Consider the following 11,720-nt stretch of genomic DNA (forward strand, 5'->3'; position numbering starts at 1 on the left):
AGATTTGAATCATTTCTAAAGAAATATGTATATCGGCCTATTGATAATAAAATTGTCTATTAAGTTGTGATTCAAATGGAGAAGACGTTTCTTGTGTTGTATATATGTAAATACATACATATATTATAAGTTCAGATGTATCAGATGTTTGGAATTATGATAAAAGAATTATGAAATTAATTAATTAAACAGGATTTAGTATTAAATATATCATTTCTTTTGCAAAATAACACCCATTTTTTGGCAACTTTTAAATCGGCCGAAAAACTGAAAAAACTCGTTTTCGATCCTTTAATTGCATAATAATTATTACAACAAGCCACTGCACATTTCATTTTAAAAAAATAATATATTTATGCTTAGCAATTTAAATAAATACAACAGTACACGTTCACTGGTTTTCTTTATATGAACAATTTCCACACATGCTACTCTATTTATTGTGGATGTGCCTAAAACTACTTACATATGTATATCTTTTCACGCAACAATATTCTAAACATTCCACTGAAATTTTTCTTGCAAAGACGAATGAATTAATATTATTTTGGGAATTTCCAAAAGTGTTTACTTTTCTGTTTTTGTATGCATTTCTATGCTTGTTCTTCTCAACGCAAAAGTGTGACGTCACGAAATTGTTACACAATGTATTTGTTTTTGTAAAAATTGTCACGAGCTAAACCGAAAAAAACTAACGGTAGTACCAGTGTCGTAATCTTATATTCTATCATTCTTGGTTTTTAAAGGTGCCACCTTGCTTTTGTTACTAATAAGTGGCTTGCGTTCATGGTGTCACTTTGCGTGCGCACATATGTAGATAGTAGCGCAGTATGCCTTTTCTGAGGCGTCACAGAAGCCATGTAATTCGACTTCGTGATCGGGAGAGTAATTTACCCATCGAGGAATTTGTATCTGAGAAATATCATTCAGATTGTTTGCGAACTGGGACCATTTTTCTAAGCGAAGAGGTTTCACTTGTTCGTCGCAGTCGGTTCCATCTAGCCATAATTCTTGTATTAAGATTTTCGCTTGTATCATAATTGGCGAAAGCCATCCAGTGGGGTCGAAAAATTTTGCCACCGAGGATAAAATCTGTCTTTTTGTGATTGCTGATAATGCGGATATGGGTACTCTGTCGTGTATGAAAACTGGCCCGATATTGCATTCCATTGTACTTTCCTTTTAAGGAAATTGGTGTCCAACACATTTTCGTTTGGAATATTTTTGAGTATATTTGGGTAATTTGATGTAATCTTTTTTAATGGAAACCCTGCGGATTTAAGGGCTTTCATTATCTGTAATAAGGCCTCGTATGCTTGTGGAAGGGTGTGACACCCTGTTTTTAATTTGAAGTCGCGTAGAGGACTGGTGGGGGATCTTTGGAAAATAATACGTTGAAAATCTTGGTCGTCTCTATGTACGACTATTTGCCGATACATTTTTTCAACGTCCCCATTGAATACGTATTTGTATATACGCCAATTTAATATCAGAGGCATTAAATCTGATTGAAGTGTGGTCCCGTAAATAGGATATCATTTAGGGAATTCCCCGCACTAGTGGTTTCGGGGCATTAAAGACAACTGTTACTTTTGTTGTTTTTTTGTCTGGCTTTACTACAGCGTGATGTGGCAGGTAAAAGGAGTAGTATTTGCCGTTGACGATTTTCTCCCCTTGGTTAACTTCCTTCATATGATCTAAATGGAGGTATTCTTCTAACACACCATCATATTCAGATTTGAGTTCAACTTTTTAAGTAGGTTTCTTTCCATACTTAGAAACTGCTGTATTGCAGAGGTGCGAGAGTGACCTAAGGCAAGTGTGTTAGGAAATTGTTGCTTAAGTGGTAGTCGTACGACGTACCATTTTCTGATCTAGTACTTGTGGCTTTGTAAAAGTCCTTACAATACTAATCTTCAGCGGTTGTGACTGATATGGAGGGGAGTTCTTCTAATTCCAAAAATTTTTTCAATTGTGAATTGAGGTACTCGTTTGAGACTTCCTCAACTTGTGTTGTCAATGTAGTGACTGGTTCCGCAACTAGTCCACTTAGGACCCATCCCAAAATGATGTTGTGCGTTAGAAGTGTATTTGTGAATTTCTCAATACCTTCGAGTATTATCTGTGGTATGAGATCGCTGCCTAATACAAGATCTTTTTGAGTGGGGGTGTTGCAATTTGGGTCTGCAAGCTTTAGGTGTGAAACCTTTTGCCAATGCTTGCTATTTATATAATAGCTGGGTAGCATATTGGTTAATTGCGGTAAGACAATAGCTTCTGCTTGTATGCTCTTATCCGCTTTGGGGGAAAAGAGGGTAATGGAGCAAATTTAATTTGAATTTTGAACAACTCTTCCGCCCATTCCCGTGATTTCAAAATTGGTCAGTTTTGTTGGCAACTGCAGCCTGTTTTGTGCATAGACGCTATAAATGATCGTTGTGATCCTTGGTCTATTAAAATTCTGAGTTTAAACAGTTCTCCTCGGTGTTCGATGGAGACAACTGCTGTGGGTAATAGTATCCTACTGTGATTTTCGCTATGTAGCGTTTGGGGTTTTAACGCCTTTGAGCAGCATAGTGCTTCTTGGCAGTTTTCTGAATTTGTTGTTGCAACTAAACCTGTTGCTCTTTTTGGGTAGTAAGAAATTCTTTTTTTTATTTGCTGCCACGTTGGGCACTTTCTTCGCGATGAGAGCGATTGCTCCCACAAAAGTAACGATTTTTCTGTAATGCAGCTGTGCATATAAATATTTACCAGAATGGGGTCCCAGTTATCTGTGGGAAATTTCGGATTTGAAATTCTACGATTGCGTCATATGCCGCTTGGAGACGAGTCCAGAGGTTGTCAAGATTTTCTTTTTTAATTACTAATACCGATTCTGAATTATCTTGAATCGGTGAAGATGAGAATCGAGTGCAATGTCGAATTAGACTGCCATTCCCGGAAATTAATGTGGTGTATGAAATATCTTTCACCCCTTGTTTTGCAGCACCTTGCTTTGAGCGTGTAGCATCTGCAGGTGAACACGGACTTTGTTCTTCTGAAATCATCTTTGGAACTTTTAGCAACTGAGTTGGTTTAGATTCCTTTGAGTCTGAGCTCATTTAAAATATGTATGGAATAAATTACAACGTCTTAGTGAAAACTAGACTTGTAGATGTTTAGAAAAAGTTTCGTATATGAAATGTTGAATAGAAGACTTTTTCGTATGTAAGAGTTCCAAAAAAATCAATGAAACCAATAGTTTTTTGATAAACCGAGATTTCAAAAATATTTTTGTATATACATATATGTTTTTATATGACTAGACGAGAACTCTTTTAAGTAAATAAGAGTTTTGAACGAACTTGATATGACAAGAAGCTTTACGTATTTGATAGTGTGTGTAATCGCGAACTCTTTTAAGTAAATAAGAGTATTCCAATTCAAATAAAATATTACACGTATATAGAATATCGCTTAAATTTCATTTAATTATTATTATTTTTTTTATGACCGGAAATTATTTTAACATTATTTTGTTTTTCTGTGTATATTTCTTTTACATATGCTTTATGTCCAAATGTTAAGTTTTCTTACACATTTCTGCTGACAAAACAAATTCTTCTGGCATGCATGCTAATATATGTATGTATGTAAGTATAAACACATGTATAAGTGCCTCGAAGGATGGAGTCTTGTGTAGAAGTTCTCGCAAGTGAGGAAAGTTCTCTGATCGCCATTCACTTGGGAGTGGCCAGAAACGAATCTTTTACATATGACTCAAGCAGCTCACGACTTCTGGTCTTTGACCGTTTGAAGGCGAGCTAAAGTGAGAAGGCGAAACATCCCCTCCGCAGGGTTGTGCACTGGGTTTGGGACCCGCCACGTAAAAAAACACCCCCAACGAATAGTAACAATCAGCCTCGGATGAGAGACCTCCCTTTTGATGACGACCATGGAAAACGAAATAAGGACTACGAATGGAGGGCATGCACCTGGAATGTCCGGTCCCTTAATTGGAAAGGTACCGCTGCCCAGCTGGTTCATGTCCTCGTTAGAGTGAAGGCTGATATCACCGCCGTCCAAGAAATGCGATGGACGGGGCAAGGACAGCGATCGACCACAACACGTGCGGGATGGGATAGATACCGAGAGTTAAAAAGGGAAGCGAGACGCATTTGTACACAGAAAAAGAAAGAGGACGAAATGCGTGAGTACGAAGAGCTTGATAAGCTGGCCGACAGGGGTAATGCTCGAAAATTCTATGAAAAAATTCGGTGGTTTACAGAAGGTTTCAAGACCGGAGCATACTCATGTAGAACCACCAAAGGTGATCTAGCCACCGATGCCCAGAGCATACTTAGATTATGGAGGGAACACTTCTCCAGCCTGCTGAATGGCAGTGAACGCATAACACCAGGAGAAGGCGAACCCGATACCCCAATCGATGACGATGGAGCAGACGTTCCATTTCCCGACCATGAAGAAGTTCGAATAGCAAATGCCCACCTGAAAAACAACAAAGCGGCAGGGGCCGATGGATTGCCGGCCGAGCTATTCAAACACGGCGGCGACGAACTGATAAGGAGCATGCATCATCATGCATGCCCAACGATTGGAATTTAAGTGTGCTATGCCCAATCCATAAAAAAGGAGACCCCACAATATGCGCGTACTACCGTGGGATAAGCCTCCTCAACATCGCGTATAAGGTTCTATCGAGCGCATTGTGTGGGCTTTAGCCCACTGTCAACAAACTGATTGGACCTTATCAGTGTGGCTTTAGACCTGTTAAATCATCAACCGACCAGATATTCACCATACGCCAAATCTTGGAAAAGACCCGTGAAAGGAGAATCGACACACACCACCTCTTCGTCGATTTCAAAGCTGCTTTCGACAGCACGAAAAGGAACTGCCTTTATGCCGCGATGTCTGAATTTGGTATCCCCGCAAAACTAATACGCCTGTGTAAACATATGTTGGTCGGCATAACTTAATCGAGCAGGTACAATCTTTTATAAGAGTGTACAGCTGCTGGCGTATGCCGATGCTATTGATATCATCTGCCTCAACACCAAAACAAGGAAGCAAAACAAATGGGTCTGGCAGTGAACGAGAGCAAGACGAAATATCTCCTGTCATCAAACAAACAGTCGTCGCACTCGCGACTTGGCTCTCACGTCACTGTTGACAGTCATAACTTTGAAGTTGTAGATAATTTCCGCTATCTTGAAATCAGTTTTAGGAACCAGTTTTAACCCCACCAACAACGTCAGCCTGGAAATCCAACGCAGGATAACGCTTGCCAACAGGTGCTACTTTGGACTGAGTAGGCAATTAAGAAGCAAAGTCCTCTCTCGACGAACAAAAACCAAACTCTATAAGTCACTCATAATACCCGCAGTGCAGAGGCTTGGACGATGACAACAACTGATGAGTCAACGTTGTGAGTTTTCGAGAGAAAAGTTCTGCGAAAGATTTATGGTCCTTTGCGCGTTGGCCACGGCGAATATCGCATTCGATGGAACGATGAGCTGTATGAGATATACGACGACATTAACATAGTTCAGCGAGTTAAAAGACAGCGGCTACGCTGGCTAGGTCATGTTGTCCGGATGGACGAAAACATTCCAGCTCTGAAATTATTCGACTCTGTACCCGCCACCACTCCACTCCGTTGGAAAGACCAGCGGGAGAAGGACCTGGCCACGTTTGGAATATCCAATTGGCGCCACGTAGCGAAAAGAAGAAACGACTGACGTGATGTTGTTAACTCGGCTATAATCGCCTAAACGGTGTCTACGCCAGTTAAGAACAAGAAGAAGAAGATAAGTGCCTGCACGTACATCAAGTTAGAATGTAAGCTGCACAGATTGAAATAAAGATTAATTCAGTTGAAATATAGAACTAAGCAAGGAAGCTCATTGTTTTTATTTTTAACTCTCAAGTGGAAATAAAGAGCCAAGCAAAGAAGCTTTTATTTTTATTGCACCAAAACTAAAAAGACTCCTTGTTTGACCTGATGAATGAAGAATACTTATGGTGTATTGAACAGACCTTACTGTTCTCAGATGGTCAGCTCTTGAACTTGATTCTCGATAATAGTGGTGAATTGGCAAACTTAGTACATGAAAAGTTCCCACAGTACCCGAAGGGCATCAAGGGTTTGAGCGAAGAAACTGCATCCGGTGTTCATAATGTATATGAAATGGCGAAGGAGAGATGTCTCGGTGTGGCAGCCATCAACGTCAACGACTTGGTGACCAAGAGTAAATTCTATAATCTGTATGGTTGTCGCGAGTCACTAGTGGATTGTATTAAATGGTCCATCGATGTCATTATTGCTGGCAAAGTGTGCTGTGTTGCTTATTATGGTGATATGGGCAAAGGTTGTGCACAAGCTCTGCGTAGTTTCGGCGGAATCGTTATTGTCACCGAAATCGATCCCATCACGCCTTTCCAAGCAACTATGGAAGGCTATGAAGTAACCACCATGGAGCAGGCATACAAAACATTATTGCTGGCGCACATTTTGAACACATGCCCGACAATGCGACCATTTGTAATATTGGTATTTTTGATTCTGAAATCGACGTCGCATGCTTGAATGCCAACGCCAAGGGGAAGATTAATGACAAACCCCACCCCCATTTGGGCTTTGCACACGATTATCCCAGCTTGAGATGTTCAACTCGTTCAAAAATCAAGTGTTGGCAGAAATCGAATTGTGGACCAAGGCTGACAAATATAACGTAGGTGTGCCTCTGTTTCCGAAAATACGCGATGAAGAATTCGCCAGACCGTGATTAAATTCGCAACACTTGGACTTAGAATGACATCATATGGTGCATAACGGCATCATATTGTGCAATCATCGTAACAATAGTCCTAGGACACATCTGTAATTCATAAAGACATGCATATCCGGTAGGGTGATATACCTTACGTAATTATTAATATTAGTAAATTAAAATTATATTAAAGACTAAAATGTAGTACAATAAAAAAATAGCTTATGTAAGAAAAATTATTACGAGTTCGTCCCGCTAATCATATAAAGAAAATTTTAATTAAAATGCCTGAGATTCATAAACAGTTGAATTATTTTTGAAATGTAAACACTTCAACGTGGGCATTATGTTCAGATTTCTGAACAGTTCTTAACGGCTACAATTGTAAATAAGATATTTTTGTAAATCTGAATAGAAACAGACATCATATTACAAATATTTATCTGCATTGCCGTAAGCACATACATACTATCTTAAACGTAAATATATACTACAAATACCCATTTCAATCATCACTGTAATAAATACATATTCATTTCGGGTATATTGATTAGAGACGGTAGTATTTAATTTATGCAATATAAAAGATCGCAAATGATCTTAAAATAATAATAGATAAGAAATAGTTGAGTATGCCGTTGGGAACACTTACATATTTATGTTTAAGATATGTGTACATGCTGTCGGTATGTACAGTAGGTTAGTATTAAGATATGTGTATGTAGGATTTACTTAAAAAAAAGGAACACTGCGTTTTAGTTTTAAACTTTATTTTATTTATTTCGCACTTCAAAATTCAGGCGGTGGCGCGACCGCATTATACAATGTCTTCTTCACTACTCTTGCTTACGTACTGCCCTTAACCACTGATGCTTGAACAATGAATCTTAGTTTCTAATACAAAAATGGATGATCCATATGGACCGTTACAATGATGGCTGCTGATGGACGCTTCGTTAATTAACAGCTGATTTGCAGTGTTGCCAACTGAACTACATTATACGTTCAGTGACAATACTGCCACATGTTCTATATATTATTTCTTCCTACAATCGGCTGTCCTGACCTATTATTCGACCTCGAATAATTAAGTCCACCTTTTAATGTTTTCTGCCACTGTAGTGGTGTTTTTAGGTCCTTCCGTATTTCCTACTTTGTCAACCTCGTACCTGTCATGGTTTAGCGACTACCCTGTACGGTCCTAAATACTTCAGTCGTAATTTCGTAGCCACCCCGAACTGAGTTTTCTTAATGACTACCAAATCTCCTATGTTGTATTCACGGCTTTCTTTCCTTTTCTGATTAAACGTCTTACAGTTCTCTTTTTGTATTTTTTCTATACTTTCATGAGCACTCTTTCTTAATGATTCACGTTCTAAATTCAATTCCTCTATTTCGAGATCTTTTAAAATTTCATGTAAGTCTGGGTAATCTACTACTCGCATGTTTAATCCTGTAAGAATTCTAAAAGGTGACATTTTCGTACTGCGTGGTGCAGTGTTATTTAAAATCTGTTGTACTTTTGCGACGCGGTTGTACCACTGGGTTGGGTTACCTTGACATTTCTTAGACAGCATTGGAACAATGGTTCTGTGAACGCGTTCTACCTGTCCGTTGCCTCGTGGAACACCGGTTGCAATCAACAGGTGTTGTATACCCTCCTTCGTGCAGTATTCGTTAAACACTTTTGACGTAAAAGCCGCTCCTCTGTCCGTTATAATCCGTTTCGTGTTGCCGAAAACTGAGGATTGTTTCCCTAAATTATTGATTACCTCCTCCACCCCGGTTGATTTCGTTGGGTATAACCAAACGAATATTGAAAATGCGTCTATTATGACTAAAATATGATTATACTTTTTCCGAGTTTCGGTTAATGGACCCACATGGTCAATATGGTAAGTACCTAATGGCTCACAAGTTTTGTCGATTGGTGTCAACAAGCCCTCTTTCTTACCCCTTTTCGCATCTATTACTATGCACTCTACACACGAAGTTACTATATTTTGTATTTTTTTGCTCAAGTTTGGTATATAAAAATTTCTCTCTACTAGCTCCTGTGTTCTTTTTGCTGCAAAATGACCCTGACTATGTGCTAGCTTTATAATTTCTTCTTCCATACTGGAAGGTACCACCAACAATTCCTTTACAAAGTCGTTGTAAAGTAAGTCATTTCTTAAATAAAAGTTTTCGTATGATTCTACTTCCACAATTTTCCGCACTGCTCTTATCCAATCATCCTGCGTTTGCGCCTCTTTTATCCTAAACTTTAACGAGTCTTCTACTAATAAGCAGTATGCACGACTAAGAGCATCTACGTGTCTCATGCGAGTTCCTGACCTATGTTCAACCACATAATTATATTCTTGTAGGTACATTGCCCACCTCATGATCCTGTCTGGTACGTCTTGTTTCTTGACTGTCATAGCGAAAGCGTTACAATCGCTAACTATTTTAAACTGAATATCTCTTAAGTATATACGCCATTTCTGTAATGCCTTTAAAGCTGCAAGAACCTCAAATTCAAAAGCACTATATTTCTCTTCCGCCCTTGTGGTTTTACGACTCATATATTCGATGGGATGTAACAGATTGTCTTCTAAATCCCTTTGTAGTAAGACTGCACCGTAACCAAATTTTGACGCATCAGCATGCACCTCTGTTTCCGCATGCGGATTGAAAAGCTTTAATGCGGGCGCATTTACTAACGCACGCTTCAGATCTTGAATTGCTAAAAGTTGTTCTTCCCTCAACCCAAACTTTTCGTCCTGACGAAGCATATCTGTTAGCGGCTTCGCATTAACTGCATAATTTTGGATAAAACGCCTGAAGTATGAAGTTAAACCTAAATATCGTTGTAATTCTTTCTTACTAGTTGGTACTGGAAATGCCCTGACTGCCTTTGTCTTCTCTTCTGAAGGCAAAATTGCCCCGTTCTCCACAACGAACCCCAAAAAATTAATCTTTCTCTTTAAAATTTGGCATTTCTCCCATCTAATGTGCAAACCGTTTTCACTTGCATGTCTTAATACCTTTTCCAATTTCTCTCGACCTTCGATCTAATCCTTGGCGGGAATGACGATATCGTCCATGTATATTATGACTGTTCCATCCGCAAGCATGTTCTGGAAAATTGCTCGTATGTATCGACAAAATACCGCCGGCGAATTATTAATACCAAATAGCACAAAACAAAACTCATATTGGCCGTTCTGAGTTACGAAAGACGTGTATTTCCGAGACCCTGGTTCTATTGGCACATGATAGAATCCGTTCTTCAAGTCCAATGTAGTGAAGACCCTTGCACCCTGTAATCTGTCTAATGCTTCGTCCACCACTGTCATTGGAAAATTGTCCCTGACTATTTTCTCGTTAATCTTGCGATAGTCGCAACAAAACCGTTTTGCTTCATTTTTCTTTGTAACTAACACAACTGGAGAGGCGTATTCCGACACACTCTCCTGAATAATACCTTCTTTAAGCATACGCTCTACCTCTTCATCAATACATCTTTGATCCGCCTGCGACACTCTACGTGGCCGCTGAAATATCGGTTTCTCATCTTTTAATAACAATTTCATCTGTACAGGCGTTTTACTCGACTTCCTAGGATAATAACTATTAATCCAACTGTTAACTACTTTAGCCTCGTCTATCGGCAGATGCGATAGATCCACTTTATCTGACTCCTCAAACATTGCCGTTCCCATTGAACACAATACCCTGAACACTTTGCTTAACCCATTGTCTACCATGACTTCCGACCTCGTTTCTAATACCGGTCCGGTAATGTCCTTTTGTTCCACGGAAACTTCAATTTGACTATTCCCATAGTCTCTTAACTCACGGTGAGTTGACACAAACCCTTCAACATCACCACTTGCACGCCGGTGAGCTGACACAAACACTTCAGCTCCACCAGGAATCTCCCCGACCCCTGCGTGCTTCACTGCCTCCTCAGCAGTCCTCACAAGTTTCCTAAACTCAACACTACCTTCTCTAAAAACTAACTCAACATCGCGAAGTACATCATTTCCAATTATGGCTGCATACGGAATATCACTTTCCTTAACCTCGTGAAATGTTACATTTAATGACAACACTTCTATTGAAATATCGGTCGTAAATCTGCCTAATGTCGTAAGCACACCTTTACCTACACCGAACAATTTTTGTTTTTCTCCAATTAGCTCTATATCTCCTAACATCACTAAGGTATCGTACCTCATGATACACTCGATACACCCTGTATCCACTAGTGCACTGAAGGTAAAACCGTTGATAGTTGCATCAACGAAGATCATTCCGCCTTTTCTGGTGGACGTTTCTGTTGCGATCAATTGTATTTACCCGTTCACTTTTTATCGTCTTATCCCTTTGATCTTTGCACTGATAAGAATAATGCCCCTTTTGTTTGCACTTAAAGCAAACGACATTATTAGACCTAGCCTCCGGACAGGCTCTTGCTATGTGACCTTCCTTGTCATACTTAAAACACTTCTTTTTCATCGATTCTTTACTCTATGTAGCGAACCGTTCCACGTATCCTTTGCCTACTGTAGTTTGTATACTTCTAACTTTCTCGTATATGCGGATTTGTTCTTTCAATTCGCCCACCGTTTTCGCTTGATATAACATACTCTTATTTGCCTTAATGTCTGGTATGCCATCCACGAAATACTCTACTACGCTTCTTTCATCTAAAGAGATTTGCTTACCTATTTCTAAAATAGCATAAAGGTATTCTTGAAAACTTTCTTTTGGCTGTTTACGCCGATTTCTTAAAGTTCGATGCACTTCAGACGCACATAATTTTTCCGCAAACTCATCGATAAGAGAACGCTTTAAACTAGCCCAATTTCTTACTCCTATTAATCCACGTACAAATAATTTCGCTGCTCCCTTAAGTAGTTGTTTAGCGTATACAAATCGTTCTAAATTATTCCA

At 39.2% G+C, this 11,720-nt stretch overlaps 1 pseudogene; it reads left to right on the forward strand.

Annotated features, from left to right (window-relative positions):
* The first annotated feature begins 5,658 nt into the window (after positions 1-5,658).
* Positions 5,659-7,443, forward strand: LOC125779431 (adenosylhomocysteinase-like; annotated as a pseudogene).
* Positions 7,444-11,720: the final 4,277 nt, after the last annotated feature.

Source organism: Bactrocera dorsalis, chromosome 6 (genome assembly GCF_023373825.1).
Source record: "Bactrocera dorsalis isolate Fly_Bdor chromosome 6, ASM2337382v1, whole genome shotgun sequence".
Taxonomy (NCBI): domain Eukaryota; kingdom Metazoa; phylum Arthropoda; class Insecta; order Diptera; family Tephritidae; genus Bactrocera; species Bactrocera dorsalis.